The 22,185-nt window shown below is 36.8% G+C and overlaps 1 protein-coding gene across 2 annotated transcripts in view; it reads right to left on the bottom strand.

Moving 5' to 3' along the window:
- Positions 1–1,090: 1,090 nt before the first annotated feature.
- The window catches only part of MRPS30 (mitochondrial ribosomal protein S30), a 61,039-nt gene continuing 39,944 nt past the window's right edge, over positions 1,091–22,185 (bottom strand). Inside the window, exons 6-7 of one of the 2 annotated variants that reach the window (XR_009531395.1) lie at positions 3,299–3,373; positions 1,091–1,332 (exon numbers count right to left, since the gene is read on the bottom strand). The gene's annotated coding sequence lies outside the window, so the exon portion shown is untranslated. The remainder of the gene's footprint in view (positions 1,333–3,298; positions 3,374–22,185) is intronic. The other variant, XR_009531396.1, reaches the window with a different exon arrangement.

Here is a 22,185-nt window from a genome sequence, read left to right as displayed (position 1 = left end):
AGCTGTGAATTTCTTGAGAACAAGATCATGTGTGATTGCAATTTTTATATATGCCATCACTAGTAAAATGGCAGGCACGTAATAAGCTCTCAATAAATATTGAATTAAATAGTAATCACCATAAGAAATACAAAGTACCAATGAAATTAGACAACTGTTACTCAAATTATTATGCATATTACAGGATCCATTAGTTCATCTAAAGTCATTTTCTTTCTTTTAAAATCCAAACAGGGAGCTGTTTTTCTAAGTTGATACAAAAATCTTTGCTTAGCTTTGCTTCCCAGTGGTTTAGGATAAGTCAAAGGAATTAAGCCACATTGTCCCTTAACTTTTAAATTGAAAAGCAAAATTAGGATGTTTTCACATTTGTAATATATAATACATTCTTAAACATATGTAAATACTAGTGGGTTTCTACTTTCATGTAATATTGATAATCATGTAATATTGTTTTTAATCATTGCAATTAGCATCAGAAGCTCCCCAACAGGAACTAAGATGATTAAGCAATAAATCAAACTAAAATATAAAATAATACATTTTAATGGTTCTGCATTTGAGGGTTTGGTTATTAGTTTTTGTTTTCTTGGACTGAATTCTACCTAGAGGAAATGTTTAGCCTTAAGGCTAGAGAACACTAATAATTACTTAAGTTCTTGAGTATATTATTTGCTAAGACTCTGTCAGCTTCGTCATTAGAGATTTTTCTTCCTCAGTTGGAGGAAATGCAGCTATTAGAGATCTTTTGAAGACCTCTGGTGGTAAAAAGGAAGCATTGTTCACCTCCTACTTCACAATTCACGAAGTTAAATTTCCCTTGGTGCACTTTCTGTTATTTAATTTCTGTTTTGCACAGGAATAATTCAAAAACTAATAAAGTTTCCCAAGATATGTACTTCTGTTCTATTACTTGAGTCTTAACTTTTTCAACAATAAATTGAGTGAACAAAATCACCAACAAGAACAACAAAATCCCAAACAGTTAATCATAGTGAAGATACTTATTTTATTTATTTACTTTTGGCTGCATTGGGTCTTTGTTGCTGCGCTCAGGCTTTCTCTAGTTGCAGCGAGCAGGGTTTACTCTTCATTGCAGTGTGCAGGCTTCTCATTGCCATGGCTTCTCTTGTTGCGGAGCATGGGCTCTAGGTGCATGGTCTTCAGTAGTTGTGGCACACGGGCTCAGTAGTTGTGGCTCACGGGCTGAGTTGCTCCGTAGCATGTGGGATCTTTCTGGACCAGGACTTGAACCCATGTCCCCTGCATTGGCAGGCAGATTCTTAACCGCTGCACCACCAGGGAAGCCCACAAATTTATTCTTTATTGTTTCTAAGTATAGAAGTTGGACCAGAAAAGAAGACGGTTTTTTTTCAGTTCAATATAACAACCCTCTCTGTCAAACATGAAAAGGAATATTCACAAAGTTGAGTTTTTAAGCTCTAGCTGAATAACCATTTGTCAAGCAAGCTATAGAAGGGAGCTTTACATGGGACACATGACCTCTGCAGGTCTTCTTGCTTCAATATTTGAGAATTTTTCATTTATAATTCAGCCCATCTTTGCAAACAAATTCATATGAATAACTTGCCATTTATACGAGCCATACCCAAATATAAACTTTGTTTACATGTAAATTTAGGCAAGTTCTCACCTCAATCTGGGACTCAGTTGTCTCCAATGCAAAAATGAAGGGATGGTGGTTGACTAAAATTCTGAGCATCAGAAACTGGATGCAGTGCCATACTCATTGGACTTCAAATAGACCTAGTTTTAAGTCCCATCTCTGACATAATTATTAGGTCATACAAATTAAGTTCCCGGAGGTTCAATGTATTGTCTACAATATGGGAGCCATCTTCCAACACCCATTTAGTGCTTTAATTCCTTCTACAATGTCGCCTTCAAATATGGAAAACACTCAACAATTGCTGTAAAATTATTTTCAATATATCACTGAAATCTGTCTTTCTGCAATTTTTATCCATTAGCATAGGTAACTCTTAAAAGACAAGAGTCCTCTCCTTCTTTCTTTCACATCTGTTCAAATGCTTAAGAAATTGCTTATGCTGCTAGTTAGCTAAAAATTCTTCCAACTCTCCTCATTTGAATATAGTTTCAAGTTTTCTTACTGTTCTCATAATTCGCCTATGAGCTATCTCCAGTAGGGCTGATATACATTTAAAATAGAGCATAGAGCAAGATAAAGTTTACTAGAGTTAGTAAAATGCTGTGTCAAGCTAAAATTTAGATGTTAACTTCATAATTATAATTTTATGATACAGACATCATTAGTGAATGGACAATTACAGAACACAGGCTAAAACTGGATTATAAAATGAGATTCTACAGAAAATGTGTCATAGTCCAGAAAAAGCTACAGGTTAGTTTAACAGAGAATATTTAGGCCTTCTGGGAAGGATTCAGTGTCCATAGGTTGTTTTCAAAAAATAGTTATTTGGTGTCACACTAACAAAGAGTATAAAATAGGTTTCCAAAAGGGCTAATAAAAAATTCAGTCAATGTAAACATTAGAAACCTTCATTGTGGGGTAAGAACCAAATAACCAATATTATAATTAGGACTCTGTTTTGGGCCTCATTACAAGAAAGACAACAGATACAGAATAGAGCTTGAATTGAAAACCCAGTTTCAGAAAAGTAAACTTTCTGCATTTCAGTCACCTCATTTGTTATAAACACTTACCTTGAAGAGTTTCTGTGATGGTTAAAATAGGCTACAAATGATGAATCTTAGAACATGCATGTCTCAATTTCATATATGAGAAATAAATATTGCTTAATTTAGACCAAACAATTATAAGAATAGACATATTGCCTTTTAAGTAGAAAAAATAGAACAGTTAAAAAAATGCCATTATTTAACTACTTATATCCCCTCAACATTAGCATTTTATTGTACAATTAGAGATTGCCTTTCCTACAAGTAAGTGAAATGATTAAGGAATTAATATAGAAATTTTACAATTATTATATAGATCTCAATTTTGAAAATCTGTTATATTAAAACTTAAAGGTCTCGATAAAAATGTTTCTCTTAAGATGTTCTACCAAAAAAAAAAAAAACTGACTAAACTGAACACATATGAAGATTACTCTTTGATTATGGAGATGGATACAAGTATTAGAGTCAAATCTTATTTATGGTTTCAGCACTCAGCTTCATGGTTTGCCTGATTATGTCTAATAAAAGTGAGTCACATTGTGTAATAGGTGCTAAAATTGTTATAACACTACAGATTGAAATTTATTACATTAAGGTTCAGAAATATATATACCTCATTCACTAGGCCTCAAGTGGAAGATTCTTTAGTAGAATGTCGTCATTAGCACTCTCTAATCCATAGGTGTACCTGTTTGGGAAGGAAGTTATACTTTTCTCATTACTTAAAATCATCTCTATTAATGTAATTAGACATGGATACTTCTAATATAAGAATAAAATCAGAATAAACATTATGTTACTTGAGAAGAAACAATAAAAAGCAAGATTTAAAGAAATCTAAAAATTTAAATATAAAAAGGTCACCTATTAATTAATTCTGAAATACACCTTAATATACTACAAAAATCACACAGGGTTGGCAAAATAACTATTATCCTAATGTTCAAATGAGAAAATGGAAGTTCAGAGAAGTTAGGTGTATAATCATAGATCACATTCTTAGCAAGGGGAAGTACTGGAACTAGCACCCAGGTCTTCAGGTTCCAAAATCATAAGATTATACTGCAGAGAAAACCTCATAGTGGGCAACTACAGACATGTTGTTGACAATAAAGCACATGGTCTCAGAATCCTATTACTGAAGAGTCTATGTATGTCTTGTTGCAATAATTTAGTAAGCTTCAGGGCTTCCAACAACCTCATAACAGGTTAAACATCTGCAGTCTTTTTTGTCTTCTTTTCAATATTTAGCTTCATACTGTAGACAGAGCACCCAAGAGAACTGTCTACAATGATGGAAATAGTCTACATCTGCATTATCCAAAATGGTAGCCAATACCCCCATAGGACTATTGAGAACTTGAAATGTGGCTAATATGATGGAGAAACTGAATTTTTTGTTTTATTTATTTTTATTTATTTATTTATTTTTTTGCCGTACGTGGGCCTCTCACTGCTGTGGCCTCTCCCGCCACAGAGCACAGGCTCCAGATGCGCAGGCCCAGTGGCCACGGCCCACGGGCCCAGCCACTCCACGGCACATGGGATCCTGAGGGCACAAACCCACGCCCCCTGCATTGGCAGGCGGACTCCCAACCACTGCGCCACCAGGGAAGCCCTGTTTTATTTAATTTTAATTGATTTATTTTAACATGCCACATGTGGTTGATGGCCACTATATTGTACAGTGCAGCTACAGACAATATAGTGTTATAGCTCTATGTTTTGAGACCCATTTCTTCTAATGTACAGCAGTGGAAGATACCAATTAAAAAAAAGAGAGAGAAAATTAAAAGAAACAGCTGAGATCTGAAATAAGACAACCATCTCTGTAGCATAGGTATGGAGTCAAAACACAACCATGGGCCAGCCAAGTTTAGCATCTGTAAGAAGGCAGGGTCAGATGGGAATTCCCAACTTGGCAAGTATGAGAAACTTAAAGTGATCCACGCCAGCTTAGGCAATAAAACAAACTTCATCCTACTCAAGGTTTGGTCAATTGTCCCAGTCTGTGACCAAACTCTGCCAGAGGTTAAAACTTAGATTAAGCAAGGAAAGTAGAAGCAAGCAAATGCAGCCTAGAGGTCAGGACATGGGCCATATTTTCATCTAGCTTAGTGACTAGTTTCCAGGGCTCCTGCATCTCTGAGGAACAGGAGCCCTGAGTCACAAATAAGAGACCTAGTTCAGGTCTGGGAGTTCTGGCGAATTTGGATGGAGAAAATTATAAAACTGCCAATAAGAAGGGGGTAAAAGCAGGTGAGGTAGAAATAAAATCTTCCACTCATTATAAGCCTCTAAATAATGAATAGGGAGATAGCCTACAACCTTAAAAAATAGCTGATAAATTTACTCTAAATAAAATGAAAACAAGGCAATCTGAAAATATTTTTAGAAATACGACTGTTTAGCATCCTTACTGAGCACAGAGATAGCACTCATCAAAATGAACAAGAAATTATGAAACCAGCATGAAGAAATTATGCAAGAATGGGTGAAAACAAAATGGAAATCTTAAGAAATGATCAAATAAATTCATTGAAACTGAAAACTTAAAATAAGGTAAACTCCAATCTGAAGTATTGTAAAAAGAAAATTAGTAAATTCAAAGATGATGTAGAAACTTCATCCAAAATGTAGACTAAAAAGATAACAAAATAGAAACTTTAAAAACGAGGTTAAAAATTATAGCTTGGGAGACTCCAGCATACGCATAACAGTAATTCCAGAAAATGAAGAATAAAGTAAAAATGTAAAATGACATATATAAGTTTTAAAAATCAGTAAACACAAACAAAATCTAGCTAGATGCTTGCTCCAATATACTCCTTAAATATGAAGTGGGAAGTTTACCAGTGAAGATTGATAAATAGTCTCCAAGAATATAATAACCAATAAACAAATGATAGTAAATAACATAATAAAAATGGAAAAGATAATAATCATTTATATGTAGACATATAAATGCATTGCCTTAAAATATGTAAAGTAAACTTTATGGAATTATAAGATATTGATAAAAGTCACAAATATAATTGGAGATTTAAATCCATTTCTTTTATACATAGATAGATTGAGTCAATTATTGACAACAGAGAGGATTTAAAGAACACGATAAACTCAATTACACAGACATATAATTGAGAATCCTACACCCAACAAATAATAATCTTTTCAAGCTTGCCTGAAACATTTTCAATATTTAGCCATACTATTAAAAGATGACATATTTACTTATATAAATTATATAAATTACCAAAAGAAAGACTCTAGCTTGATCTTTTTTTTGCTCAGCCTATAAATAAGACAAAAGCTCTTCAGACAAATAACACTGCTCTTTTCTGCAGATACTGGCAATTTTTATTTTCCTCCACTAGAAAATATTAACTGACTTTTGAACATTAACAAGGAACTGCTTCTATTTTAAAGGTGCAGAGGGGGAAGAAAGACTATCTTGTAGGGGAAAATTCTTATTACAAACTAAGCACTATTCTAACAAAATTCGTAGTCTGAAGTATCAGTAACATTTTATTTATAGTCACATTTCTTTTCTAAAAAATAAAGGACATAGGTAAATTCTGATGGTAGGAAATATCCAGCCTTTTCTATCCATCCACAAACTTTCCCCAGTTCTCCCCAAGCATACTTAGATTCTTCCACATAGTCAGTATTTGATTGAAAAAAAGAAAATATGTTGTCAAAGTAACCAAGAGTTTTCGTTATCACTCAAACCTGTGTTAGCAATTACCAATGCCCATATTCTTTAGGAAGTGACTCATTGTAATGAAAGTACCATTGCCTTGATTCTGACAAGTTGGTGCTCGGTTGGTTGGAGGATCTTTTCACAAAAACAATAACTCATGTTGGGGACATAATTTATCTAAAGTTACACATTAGACTGCTATGAAAATAAAACTCCAGTGCACCATTCAACTATCGTACCTTCCATAATTGATTTTTGTATAACCAAAAGATGTGTAACTACACTTAATTTAATCACCCTCTAATGTTTATTTCCATTTGCAGATATAATTGCATTTTGAAATTGGTTGACACTGTAATGGTATAATAGTCTATCTAAAGCTTGCTAACTTTTTAACTTTTTTTTTATTACTCTTGTACAGAAGGACACACATATAACCCAAACCAACTGTGACTTGTTTATTACATTTATACTAAAATATTTTGCCAAATCAGTGTGCACACATTTATTTCTAATTTGATTTTCATTTTAATCATATTGAGGATGCAATCATTTTAAAACCTGCTAAAAATTCTAAATAGGCAGCATAACTTTATGCAATTATAGTACAATTTGCATAACAATATTGGGCTATAAACACATCCACAAGTGTATATTTCTCTAAGGATTTTCTCTAGGCTTGGACTTGCCTTGCTCTATTTCCCTGTATGCAGGAGTCTTTTGGCTGTACTGCAGTTCCAGTGAGTTGGCTTCCTCTACTTGCTCTTAAATTCCCTTCCTACCTGTGTCTTGTAACATGTCAAAACCAATGGTCTATCATATGTGAAATCTTTAGACCATGACAAGCACTCAGGTACTGTTGCCTGAATCACCAGCTGCATTTACTGAACAGGCAGATCCTCCTCGACAACCTGCAATGTCTACCTGACCCTCACTGGCTACTATTAAAGCCTGTCCTGGATCCTTCATCTGCCGTGGTAGTGTTGTCTACTCGCCAGGCCTTAGCAACCCCAATACCACCTGAGACCCAGTGCTGACAGACATTCAGAAGTCGATTCAATCTGCACTGTCAGGGAAGACAGCACAGGGGAGAGGGTTGGGTTTGTTTTTTGGTTTCTTTTTTTTTTTTTTCCTTTTAAAAACTGATTTTTATTCTCAGAAATGTCTCCTTGTATTCCTCCAAAGAAAGCAGTGTTCAATGAAGAATAAAGGAGAATGAAGCAGAAAAGGAGGAGGAGGGGATGGAAGAGGAAGAAAAGAAACAAGAGGAGGAGAAATGAAAAGGAAGAGTTATATTAAAGGCTGTTTGTCATGAGAGGTGAACTCATAGACAGAGAATTTTCTCTGACGATGTTAGAAGTCAACTCGTAATTGAAACTTCTCTTTTGCATATTTAGTGAATGACCCCGCTCTACTTGAGGAGGCAAACGGGAAATGAGATATAATTTTCCCCTAGCAGCTCAAGGAGCGTGCATTGTTTACTCGTGATTTATTGATGAAAGGATCAATAGCACTTTCTCTGTTTCCAGCTATTATTTCAACAAATAACAGTGTAAGCTTGCTTGGATTCAGTGCCCCAGACACAAAAGGAAATGCAGTTCAGCAGTCTACCTTTCATTGACATCGTGTCCCAGACGGGTCCTTTTGTGGAGAGATTGCAGAGCAGATGAGGGACAGAATTGGTTTCCAATATTTTTTTTCGCTGGAATTTACTTTATTCCTCACATGACAATATTCAACATAAGGCATTTAGCAAAAATATAATCATGTATACTTTTTAAGTTAGGAAATGTACTGTTTTCATGTAATGTTTGTCATTAGTTAAAGTTACATAGCTTTATATATAACTTTCCAGATAGTGATTTTGAAATTGGGTATTGATAAATATTGAGATCTTAGTTCTCTAGCCAGGGATCGAACCCAGGCCCCCCTAACCACTGGACCACAAGGGAATTCCTAAAAATATCAACTCTTAAAGTACTAAATCAATTATATCTAATATGATTTCTCTAAAGCATATAGCTCCACATTCAGTAATAAGAATTTTTGTCAACTTCCATTGCCATCTCTGGAAAACTCCACTGAACTTCATTTGAGAAAAATTTGTTTACAAGGTTATTGATAGGGTTTATTTTCCTAGGGATAGATAGAATCATAGAGGAGAGGGGGAAGATGGCGGAATAGTAAGACTCGGAGATCACCTTCCTCCCCACAAATACACCAGAAATACATCTACACGTGGAACAACTCCTACAGAACACCTACTGAATGCTGGCAGAAGACCTCAAACCTCCCCAAAGGCAAGAAACTGCCCACGTACCTGGGTAGGGCAAAAGAAAAAAGAATAAACAGAGACAAAAGGATAGGGACGGGACCTGCACCAGTGGGAGGGAGCTGTGAAGGAGGAAAGGTTTCCTCACACTAGGAAGCCCCTTCGCGGGCAGAGACTGCGGGTGGCGGATGGGGAAGCTTCGGAGCCACGGAGGAGAGTGCAGCCACAGGGGTGCGCAGGGCACAGCGGAGAGATTCCCGCACAGAGGATTGGTGCTTACCAGCACTCACCAGCCCAAGAGGCTTGTCTGCTCACCTGCCGGGGCGGGCAGGGGGCTGGGAGCTGAGGTTCAGTCTTTGGTCGGATCCCAGGGAGAGGACTGGGGTTGGCAGCATGAACACAGCCTGCAAGGGGCTAGTGCGCCACAGCTAGCCGGGAGGGAGTCCGGGAAACAGTCTGGAGCTGCTGAAGAGGCAAGAGACTTTTTCTTCCCTCTTTGTTTCCTGGTGCGCGAGGAGAGCACACTTAAAGGAGATTAAGAGCGCCGCTTAAAGGAGCTCCAGAGACGGGCGCGAGCTGCGGCTATCAGTGTGGACCCCAGAGACGGGAATGAGATGCTAAGGCCGCTGCTGCTGCCATCAAGAAGCCTGTGTGCAAGCACAGGTCACTATCCACACCGCCCCTCCCGGGAGCCTGTTCAGCCCACCACTGCCAGTGTCCCGGGATCCAAGGACAACTTCCGCGAGAGAACACACAGTGTGCCTCAGGCTGGTGCAGCGTCACGCTGGCCTCTGCCGCCGCAAGCTCACCCTGCCCCGTACTCCGTGCCCCTCCCTCCCCCTGGCCTGAGTGAGCCAGAGCCCCCGACGCAGCTGCTCCTTTAACCTCGTCATGTCTGAGCGAAGAACAGATGCCCTACAGTGACCTACACGCAGAGGCGGGTCCAAATCCAAAGCTGAACACCGGGAGCCGTGCGGACAAAGAAGAGAAAGGGAAATTCCTCCCAGCAGCCTCGGGATCAGTGGATTAAATCTCCACAATCAACTTGATGGACCTTGCATCGGTGGAATACTTGAATAGACAAAGAGTCATCCCAAATTGAGGAGGTGGACTTTGAGAGCAAGATACATTATTTTTTCCCCTTTTCCTCTTTTTGTGAGTGTGTATGTGTATTCTTCTGTGTGAGATTTTGTCTGTACAGCTTTGCTTTCACCATTTGTCTGAGGGTTCTGTCCGTCTGTTTTGTTTGTTTGTTTGTTTTTGTTTGTTTTATTTTAAAACATTCTTAATAATTATTTTTTATTTTAATAACTTTATTTTATCTTCATTTTATTTTATTTTATCCTCTTTCTTTCTTTCTACTTTTTCTCCCTTTTATTCTGAGCTGTGTGGATGAAAGGCTCTTGGTGCTGCAGCTAGAAGTCAGTGCTGTGCCTCTGACGTGGGAGAGCCAACTTCAGGACACTGGTCCACAAGAGACCTCCCAGCTCCACATAATATCAAATGGCAAAAATCTCCCAGAGATCTCCATCTCAACAGCAACACCCAGCTTCACTCAACAACCAGCAAGCTACAGTGCTGGACACCCTATGCCAAACAACTAACAAGACAGGAACACAATCCCACCCATTAGCAGAGAGGCTGCCTAAAATCATAATAAGGCCACAGACACCCCAAAACACACCACCAGACGTGGACCTGCACACCAGAAAGAAAAGATCCAGCCTCACCCACCAGAACACAGGCACGAGTCCCTTCCACCAGGAAGCCTACACAATCCACTGAACCAACTTTAGCCACTGGGGACAGATACCAAAAACTATGGGAACTACGAAACTGCAGCCTGCAAAAAGGAAACCTCAAAGACAGTAAGATAAGTAAAATGAGAAGACAGAAAAACACACAGCAGATGAAGGAGCAAGATAAAAACCCAAAAGACCTAACAAATGAAGAGGAAGTAAGCAGTCTACCTGAAAAGTAATTCAGAATAATGATAGTAAAGATGATGCAAAATCTTGGAAATAGAACAGAGAAAATGAAGGAAACATTTAACAAGGACCTAGAAGAACTAAAGAGGAAACAAGCAACAATGAACAACACAATAAATGAAATTAAAAATACACTATAAGGGATCAATAGTAGAATAACTGAGGCAAAAGAACGGATAAGTGACCTGGAATATAAAATAGTGGAAATAACTACTGCAGAGCAGAATAAAGAAAAAACAATGAAAAGAACTGAGGACAGTCTCAGAGACCTCTGGGACAACCTTAAATGCACCAACATTCGAATTATAGGGGTCCCAGAAGAAGAAGAGAAAAAGAAAGGGACTGAGAAAATATTTGAAGAGATTATAGTTGAAAACTTCCCTAATATGGGAAAGGAAGTAGTTAATCAAGCCCAGGAAGCACAGAGAGTCCCATACAGGATAAACCCAAGGAGAAACATGCCAAGACACATATTCATCAAACTATCAAAAATTAAATACAAAGAACACATATTAAAAGCAGCAAGGGAAAAACAACAAAGAACACACAAGGGAATCCACATAAGATTAACAGCTGATCTTTAAGCAGAAACTCTGCAAGGCAAAAGGGAGTGGCAGGACATATTTAAAGTGATGAAGGAGAAAAACCTACAAGAAAGATTACCCTGCCCAGCAAGGATCTCATTCAGATTTTATGGAGAAATTAAAACCTTTACAGACAAGGAATAGCTGAGAGAGTTCAGCACCACCAAACCAGCTTTACAATGAATGCTAAAGGAACGTCTCTAGGCAAGAAACACAAGAGAAGGAAAAGACCTACAATAACAAACCCCAAACAATTAAGGAAATGGGAATAGGAATATACATATTGATAATTACCTTAAATTTAAAAGGATTAAATGCTCCCACCAAAAGACACAGACTGGATGAATGGATAAAAAACAAGACCCATATATATGCTGTCTACAAGAGACCCACTTCAGACCTAGGGACACAAACAGACTGAATGTGAGGGGATGGAAAAAGATATTCCATGCAAATGGAAATCAAAAGAAAGATGGAGTAGCAATTCTCATATCAGTCAAAATAGACTTTAAAATAAAGACTATTTCAAGAGACAAAGAAGGACACTACATAATGATCAGGGGATCAATCCAAGAAGAAGATATAACAATTGTATATATTTATGCACCCAACATAGGAGCACTTCAACACATAAGGCAAACACTAACAGCCATAAAAGGGGAAATCAACAGTAACACATTCAGGTAGGGGACTTTAACACCCCATTTTCACCAATGGACAGATCATCCAAAATGAAAATAAATAAGGAAACACAAGCTTTAAATGATACATTAAACAAGATGGACTTAATTGATATTTATAGGATATTCCATCCAAAAACAACAGAATAAACATTTCTCTCAAGTGCTCATGGAACATTCTCCAGGATAGATCATATCTCGTGTCACAAATCAAGCCTTGGTAAATTTAAGAAAATTGAAATCGTATCAAGTATCTTTTCTGACCACAACGCTATGAGACTAGATATCAATTACAGGAAAAGATCTGTAAAAAATACAAACACATGGAGGCTAAACAATACACTACTTAATAATGAAGTGATCACTGAAGAAATCAAAGAGGAAATCAAAAAATACCTAGAAACAAATGACAATGGAGACACAATGACCCAAAACCTATGGGATGCAGCAAAAGCAGTCCTAAGAGGGAAGTTTATAGCAATATAATCCTACCTTAAGAAAAGGAAACATCTCGAATAAGCAACCTAACTTTGCACCTAAAGCAATGAGAGAAAGCAGAACAACAACAACAACAAAAAAAAAAACCCAAGTTAGCAAAAGGAATGAAATCATAAAAATCAGATCAGAAATAAATGAAAAAGAAATGAAGGAAACAATAGCAAAGATCAATAAAACTAAATGCTGGTTCTTTGAGAAGATAAACAAAAATTGATAAACCATTAGCCAGACTCATCAAGAAGAAAAGGGAGAAGACTCAAATCAATAGAATTAGAAATGAAAAAGGAGAAGTAACAACTGACACTGCAGAAATACAAAAGATCATGAGAGATTACTACAAGCAACTCTATGTCAATAAAAAGGACAACCTGGAAGAAGTGGACAAACTCTTAGAAATGCACAAACTGCCATGACTGAATCAGGAAGAAATAGAAAATATGAACAGCCCAATCAAGCACAAGCATTGAAATTGAAACTGTGATTAAAAATCTTCCAACAAACAAAAGCCCAGGACCAGATGGCTTCACAGGCGAATTCTATCAAACAATTAGACAAGAGCTAACACCTATCCTTCTCAAACTCTTCCAAAATATAGCAGAGGGAGGAACACTCCCAAACTCATTCTACGAAGCCACCATCACCCTGATACCAAAACCAGACAAAGATGTCACAAAGAAAGAAAACCACAGGCCAATATCACTGATGAACAAAGATGCAAAAATCCTCAACAAAATACTAGCAAACAGAATCCAACAGCACATAAAAAGGATCATACACCATGATCAAGTGGGGTTTATCCCAGGAATGCATGGATTCTTCAATATATGCAAATCAATCAACGTGATACACCATATTAACAAATTGAAGGAGAAAAACCATATGATCATCTCAATAGAAGCAGAGAAAGCTTTCAACAAAATTCAATGCCCATTTATGATAAAAACCCTGCAGAAAGTAGGCATAGATGGAACTTTCTTCAACATAATAAAGGCCATATATGACAAACCCACAGCCAACATTGTCCTCAATGGTGAAAAACTGAAACCATTTCCATGAAGATCAGGAACAAGACAAGGTTGCCCACTCTCACCACTCTTATTCAACATAGTTTTGGAAGTTTTAGCCACTGCAATCAGAGAAGAAAAGGAAATAAAAGGAATCCAAATGGGAAAAGAAGAAGTAAAGCTGTCATTGTTTGCAGATGACATGATACTATAATAGAGAATCCCAAAGATGCTATCAGAAAAACACTAGAGCTAATCAATGAATTTGGTAAAGTAGCAGGATACAAAATTAATGCACAGAAATCTCTGGCATTCCTATACACTAATGATGAATTATCTGAAAGAGAAATCAAGAAAACACTTCCATATACCATTCCAACAAAAACAATAAAATATCTAGGAATAAACCTAGCTAAGGGGACAAAAGACCTCTTTGCAGAAAATTATAAGACACTAATGAAAGAAATGAAAGATGATACAAATAGATGGAGAGATATACCATGTTCTTGGATTGGAAGAATCAACATTGTGAAAATGACTCTATTAGCCAAAGCAATCTACAGATTCAATACAATACCGATTAAACTACCACTGGCATTTTCCATAGAACTAGAACAAATAATTTCACAAATTGTATGGAAACACGAAAGACCCCGAATAGCCAAAGCAATCTTGAGAATGAAAAATGGAGCTGGAGGAATCAGGCTCCCTGACTTCAGACTATACTACAAAGCTACAGTAATCAAGACAGTGTGGTACTGGCACAAAAACAGAAATATAGATCAATGGAGCAGGATAGAAAGCCCAGAGATAAACCCATGCACATATGGTCACCTTATCTCTGATAAAGGAGGCAGGAATGTACAGTGGAGAAAGGACAACCTCTTCAATAAGTGGTGCTGGGAAAACTGGACAGGTACATGTAAAAGTATGAGATTAGAACATTCCCTAACACTGTACACAAAAATAAGCTCAAAATGGATTAAAGACCTAAATGTAAGGCCAGAAACTATCAAACTCTTAGAGGAAAACATAGGCAGAACACTGTATGACATAAATCACAGCAAGATCCTTTTGGACCCACCTCCTAGAGAAATGGAAATAAAAACAAAAATAAACAAATGGGACCTAATGAAACTGCAAAGCTTTTGCACAGCAAAGGAAACCATAAGCCAGACGAAAAGGCAAGCCTCAGAATGGGAGAAAATATTTGCAAATGAAGCAGCCGACAAAGGATTAATCTCCAAAATTTACAAGCAGCTCATGCAGCTCAATAACAAAAAAACAAACAACCCAATCCAAAAATGGGCAGAAGACCTAAATGGACATTTCTCCTAAGAAGATATACAGATTGCCAACAAACACATGAAAGAATGCTCAACATCACTAATCATTAGAAAAATGCAAATCAAAACTACAATGAGATATCATCGCACACTGGTCAGAATGGCCATCATCAAAAAATCTAGAAACGTTTAATGCTGGAGAGGGTGTGGAGAAAAGGGAACACTCTTGCACTGCTGGTGGGAATGTGAATTGGTACAGCCACTATGGAGAACAGTATGGAGGTTCCTTAAAAAACTAAAAATAGAACTACCGTATGACCCAGCAATCCCACTACTGGGCATATACCCTGAGAAGACCATAATTCAAAAAGAGTCATGTACCAAAATGTTCATTGCAGCTCTATTTACAATAGCCAGGAGATGGAAGCAACCTAAGTGTCCATCAACAGATGAATGGATAAAGAAGATGTGGCACATATATACAATGGAATATTACTCAGCCATAAAAAGAAATGAAACTGAGTTATTTGTAGTGAGGTGGATGGACCTAGAGTCTGTCATACAAAGTGAAGTAAGTCAGAAAGAGAAAGACAAATACCGTATGCTAACACATATATATGGAATCTAAGAATAAAAAATGTCATGAAGAACCTAGGGGTAAGACGGGAATAAAGACAGAGACCTACTAGAGAATGGACTTGAAGATATGGGGAGGGGGAACGGTAAGCTGTGACAAAGTGAGAGAGTTGCATGGACATATATACACTACCAAACGTAAAATAGATAGTTAGTGGGAAGCAGCCGCATGGCACAGAGAGATCAGCTCAGTGGTTTGTGACCACCTAGAGGGGTGGGATAGGGAGGGTTGGAGGGAGAGAGACACAAGAGGGAAGAGATATGGGAACATATGTATATGTATAACTGATTCACTTTGTTATAAAGCAGAAACTAAGACACCATTGTAAAGCAATTATACTCCAATAAAGATGTTAAAATAAAAAAACAATGGAAAGATATATGTATTTGTATTTTATTGAATCTTTCTATCCAGAGAAACAAACCATCAGTCTATTTATTCATGTCTTCTTTCATTTTCTTCAGTGAATTTTGTCTGTATAATTCTGTACAATTCTGCATAATATGTCAATATAATTTTTTGATAAGTTTGTGTTTTCTAGGAACATAACCACATAATCTGAAAACAATAAAATCATCACTTAAAAAAAAGAATCAGAGAAATGCAACATATCAATGATAGAAATACAAAGCTGTACAAAAAATAACGGAAAATTAGAGGTTCTTTAACTGTCTAATCATAGAGGAATAATGGAATGAATTATGGGATATCAAACCAATGAAATATTCTGTAGATATTCATAACTGTATCTCTGAGGAATTTATAATAATACAGGAAAATATGATGTGTACTGGTAAAAAGAAAACTAAATAGAATTTGATATTGCTTATATACACCTATGAAAATCCCTAAAGGTGAACATAGATAAAACATTAGAAGAAAATATACTAAAGGTTAAAAGACACGACCTTTGAATGATAATATTTAAAGTGAATTTTCTCTTATTTTTCCTTTTTGTATTTTCTAAATTTTCTCTAATAAGAAAGGAAAACATTTTTTAAATAAGAAACTGTACAGTTTTTTTCTCCTTTCAGTTGGATTGCCCCAGTATGGCTTTATTACTTTATAACAGTGACATTTCTGATATGGGAAATAACCTCACAAAATGGGAAAGCAAATTCAAAAATCAATGTTCATTTCTTTTAAATTATGTGTGGTTTTGAGTTCTTCTTTCTTCACCAATAATCTAAAGGTAACACACAAAAAAGGTAAAACTTTGAAATCCTGTCATTTTTTATTTAAATCCAACATGGTGGATAGCATGTGTGTAGCATGAAGTGTTACTTTGAAATTATTTTTTTTCCAAAGTGACAAACTACCAAATGAAAAAGAAGACATGTTTGTGAAAAAAGTAATTTGCAATATTGTTAGATGGAAATATAACAGGTTTAGCTAAGCAAGGACTAAACAAGGGATCATTTATATATTTAATGAATCACATAGGGAATAAGTTAATTATAGAACTGTAATTTGGTGTATTTGATAAATTTCACTGGTATTAAAAAAAGCATTATCATAGCACAGTTATTGCTTTTTGAAATTTATTATTTCTTTAATAATCACTATGTGAGAAACTACCCTTTAAAATACGTCCTAGGGTCTTCTTCCATGTAGAACATATGATACCTAATATCATGTGAGCTCTTAATTTAACCATCTGAGAAATAATATAGTATAATTACCTACCATTTTTAATCTATCTTAGCCATTTCCAATACTCATGACCATAACTTACAACTAAAAAAAATAACAATAATAAAAGGACTGACAAACCATATATCAATTCTTAATAGCATACAAAGATTTTCTGGGATAACAAAGATTCGAGTGAACGTTCCAAATAGTTTACTCAGTTGATGGCCTATTCCAAAGTACGAGACAAATTCAATGCAAATCGTTATTTCATACGGGAAAGCTAGAGTAGCACTTTCAGAATAAAGCAAATTTCCCATGAACTGAATGTGGCACATCTTGGCCTATTTTGTGATAGAGATTGCCAAAAGAGGAGGAAATGTATATCTTATTCTTATTTGAGGACCTAGAGTTCATATTTATTTAAGTATATATTTGATTTATTTAAAGTAATAGATCTAAAATAAGGAGTGTGCTGCAAAATACATAGTATGTAGCCTAGGACAATTCATTTTTTGATACTCTTGATGACATCTCAAAGCAAAATATTATTTATTATAATTATTTTTGGAGAGAATACTAGTTAGTACATAATTCAATTTCTTATAATGACCTAAAGTCGCATTTTCTAATCAAAGTTTCGATTCTCCTCCTCCATGTCCTAGATTTTCTGGTCAAATGCAGTCTCAGAAATATATACAAACTTAATCAGAAAAACACTGATGCACTCCAAGGAAAAATACACTGTTGTGTGTGTGTGTGTGTGTGTGTATGTTGGGGTGTGGATCAGGGTAGGGGGACAGAAAGAAAAATGGGAGAGAAAACTAGATATCTAGATAGATTTAAACTATATGAAAAATACATACAGAAAAATTAAAGACTGCACATTATATTTCAATAATCCTTGAAAATGTTTTAGCAATATCTGGATCAGAGTAATCAGCTAAATTCTGTACGGTGAGGCTTGCTTTTATGGTTAAGAGCTTCACAATCTAGGAATCTTCATGTTGAACATAAATAACCATTTTTCATTTTGAGTATAGAAACTGAAGGAGATTGAGCTCATGGATTTCTAACTACAAGATGGGATCCAGAAGTTGTTTTACCACACACGCAGATTCTCAACATACCTCATTTTCAGATGACTTGCTTCTTACCCTCAAAGAGGAATACAGAAAATAAAATCAGTTATTGAAATAGTTTTTTTGAACTAATGTGATAACACATACAGAGCTAGACCTAAACATCTTACCAACTGGCATATATTAGGTATTCCAAAATGCCAATTCTGTGTCCATCAGGACAACTCAGGTGCCTTTAGAATGAGAAATTGAGATACTGCATAAGGAGAAGTTAGAAAGTAATGAAGTGACAATAAATTCATGAAGTGACAACTGTCATAGTTGGCTCTGTAGTAAAACTGAGTCTCTCCAACTAAGGATCATCCCACATTCTCTTGGGGGTTTATGAGTTCTCTGAGAATTTTAAAATTTTACTTTTTCATTTAAAGGTAAGCCTTAAAACTAATTTTGACAAGATTACAGGTTAACCACTCTTTTTCAGTGATAATTACCATGTGAGAGACATTTTAAAAGTATAAGCCTTTAGTTTTCCAAGTCAGTGTTTCTCAAACTGGTGAACCTTGGAATTTTCAGGGACTAATAAGAAAATGTCTAATTAGTCACATGAGGCCCGTGAGTCCCAAATTTTCCTGATCATCTGAGGCATTAAATATGTCTTTCCCAGCTCCTCCCTTAGAGAGTCAGCAGTCTCAGTAGGGACTGTGGAATGTAAAATGATAGGATTACCTGAGGTAATTTTTACCGCCAGGCAAGTTTGGCATGTACTGCCTTAAAGGAAATTGGCTCTCAAGTATAAAGCTCAGAGGATTCCATGTTCTTCCCAAAGGTCAGAGGCAAGAAGAGAGATTTGTTTGGCTCCAAAGCCCCTAATATTTTACTACATCAGATAGAACTCCATTACCACCCACTTCCAAATTCCATCCAGCGCCATAACCAACTAATCAAATTCAGTTCAGTGTACCATGCAGCTTGGTACTGGTTATTTACATTATTGTGAAATCAACACTCTTGTATGTGGAATTACGATTTGCAATTCTGTTCTCGTTATCCTGACTTTTCTTCAATAGAACTGTCTTGGCTCTGCATATAAGAAGGAGTTGAAGACGCAGTTAGGAAACTGAACTATTTGAAGTTTAGACACTTCTGGAAATTTATGCAGACAACAGAAAGCATATATGAATTTGATAGTGCTTTAAAAAAGAATCAGAGGACTTCCTGCTCTGATGTGAAGGCAGGCCCATTAGCATGAATCAAAACAAAGGAATAACTTCCTCTTTTTTTGATGCTAATTCACTCTGGAGTCATCCTTCTGAGTCTCCGCTTAAGGCTTTTAAAAGACTGGGGGAAAACATGTCACAAAATGGATCCATTTTAAATATTACAGGGACTTGCGGGCTTATTCGTTGTTGGCACTTGCATGTCCTCAATCAACAGTCTAAAGGCCAACAGAGCTCACTAATCCCCACTGACTACTTTTAAACAGATTGCAGATTTCAGTATCCAATGGAAATGTAAAGGCAATAGCATGGAAAGATTGCAAAGCAACTCTTCTAGTGTCTGGACAAGTCAAAGAATAAAGAAGCTCCCCACCTACTTCTTTATATTCACTCAGACAGTGAAGGCAAGTGTACTGACCACTTCTGTCTTCTGGCTCTTTCCCAGCTGGGCAATCTTATCTCGCTGCAATTTCCCTTTAGCCTACCCTGCTTCAGATACACAGTCACCTTTTTGTTTCTCAAGGCTGAATCCTTCTCATCCTTAAAGATTCCAGGCCCCTTAGAGAGGCCTTCTCTAATAACTCTATATAAAATATCCACTTCTGTCTACTTTCTACCATATCACACCACTTTTTTTTGCATAGAACAGGAACTTTAGCTGTCTTGTTTACATTTGTATACCCAGTACATGTACCAGTCCCTGGATCACAGAAGGTCTTAAATACCTTCACTTCCTTTAAAGTGAAGGAATGAATAAGGGAATGAATTAGTAAATATCCTGTATCTAGTATTCACCTAAACAGTAGAGATGCAAAGTTGAATCAGACGTGGTAAACTCACGGAACTTACCGAGCCAGAAGAATGTTAGACAAGTTTAATATCCAAGGTTTGTGTTTTAGAAAGATCACTGTGGATGGGTAAAGTATGAAAATGGATTGGAAAAGAGCTGGACTGAATGTAGGCTAAGTACTTTGGAGACTATCACAGTAAAGCAAACAAAAAATTATGAGGCTCCAAAGTAAGGTGGTGATATGAGGAAAGAAAAAGAAACTGATCCTAAAGATGTTAAGGAGGGTGAATTAATTGTCTGTAAGAAATGAGGAAGATGTGGAGTTTTGATCTTAGATTACAGTCTTAGGTAGCTACATAAACAAAGGTGACTTTCACTGAAATAAGGATATAGTAAAAGGACCATGTTGTTGTGAAAATGTATAAGAAGGAGAGAAAATATTATGTGTTAAGATTCTAACATATTGAGTTTGAACTGTCCAGTATGTGTGTTCTTTCCACACCACCAAGCAAGTAACTCAGTTCCCTGTGGACACCAACCAGTCATTTCACAAATTTAGCTTAATTCTGACACTATCTATCTGGAGTTAAACATCAAATCCCACAGGTTAAGGGCTCAGTCCCACAAGACTGCCCCTCTCCCCCGCTCCCAATTCAGCACCAATCCCAAATCCAGGTTGTCACCTGTGCTTCTAATTCACAGGCTATAGATCAGAGGTTCCAACACCTGCCTCCTGGGGTTCCATTAATTTACTACAGCAGCTCACAGAATTCAGAGAGACATTTACTTAATAAATCACCAGTTCATTATAAAGGGTATTATAAAGGATACAGATGAACAGCCAGATGGAAGAGATGTATAGGGTTGGGTCTAGGGACAGGGGTGGGGAGCTTCCATGCTCTCCCAGTGTACCACTCTCTCCAGATCTCCATGTGTTCACCAGTCTGGAAACTCTCTGAAGCTCATCCTTTTGGGCTTTTCTTGGAGGCTTCATTTCTTAGGCATGACTGATTAAATCATTGGCCATTAGTGATTGGACTCAATCTCCAGCCCCTCTCTCCTCCCCAGATGTGGGGCTGGGGTAGGAGTAGGCGGGAGTACTGAAAGTTCCAACCCTCTAATCACATGGTTGGCTCCACTTGCAACCAGCCCCCAGCCTTAGGTTTACCTAGGGGCTTTTCAAAAGTCACTTCATGCGCATAACAGAAGACACCCATTGCTCTCATCACTTAGGAAATCCCAAGGACTCAGGATTTCTGTGCCACGAATAGGGACAAAGACCAAATATATATTTCTCTTTATAAACCACACTATGGCAGCTGTCTGTTGGATCCAGAACTTGAGATGTTCAGGGGGCATTTAAATATATGCATCTGAATATTCTGGACAGAGATATAGGTTGGAAGTTTAAATGGGGCATCTTTGGTATATACAGAGATTGTACTAAAAACCATAGAAAGAAAGGAAATAAACCAAAGAGCTTTAATAGAAATAAAAGACACGAAGGTCAAGGACAAAATCTGAAGGTGTACATGCAAATAGGCACTCACAGAAACACATGCAACCTCATGCATCAAGGGGTGGCTGGCTTAGCATTCATGAAAGGGATAAAAATTTCCACTGCACCTGGCTAAAACGATTGCCCATAACAGCATAATTATAAAGTAGAACAGTCCCCTTGGGAAGGCCATGTGCTGAATGAAAGACTTGGAATAAAGCCAGAAACTACTATCTTCCTAATATACTAGGTACCAATGTATCATAGCCTTTTGTAACTGTTACCCTTTAAGGAAAAACAAAAACAAAAAACACCTGACATTTACCAAAAATGTAAAATTCTTTCCTTAGAGAAGTCTGAATTGTTGACATAATTTTGTGAGCCAAAAATATAGAAAATAAGATGATACAAGTTTTAATTCAGTCTGCTAATGTGTATCTCCTCCTCCTCCTCCCAAAGGAGTCCGCTCTTTCTATAAATGCATACACCTGAGCTATGAAACTTATAAGGCTAACATGTTTACCGAGTATGTGCAAATTTAAAAGTCCCATAATTAAAGCATCATAGTTTTTAATATCCACTAAAGGCTTTTGTCTCACCCCACCACCCTGCTCTATTCTAAATCATCA

Source organism: Mesoplodon densirostris, chromosome 3 (assembly GCF_025265405.1).
Source record: "Mesoplodon densirostris isolate mMesDen1 chromosome 3, mMesDen1 primary haplotype, whole genome shotgun sequence".
Lineage (NCBI taxonomy): Eukaryota > Metazoa > Chordata > Mammalia > Artiodactyla > Ziphiidae > Mesoplodon > Mesoplodon densirostris.
Note: the sequence above shows the minus strand (reverse complement) of the source record. Positions and strands in the feature narration are given on the sequence as shown.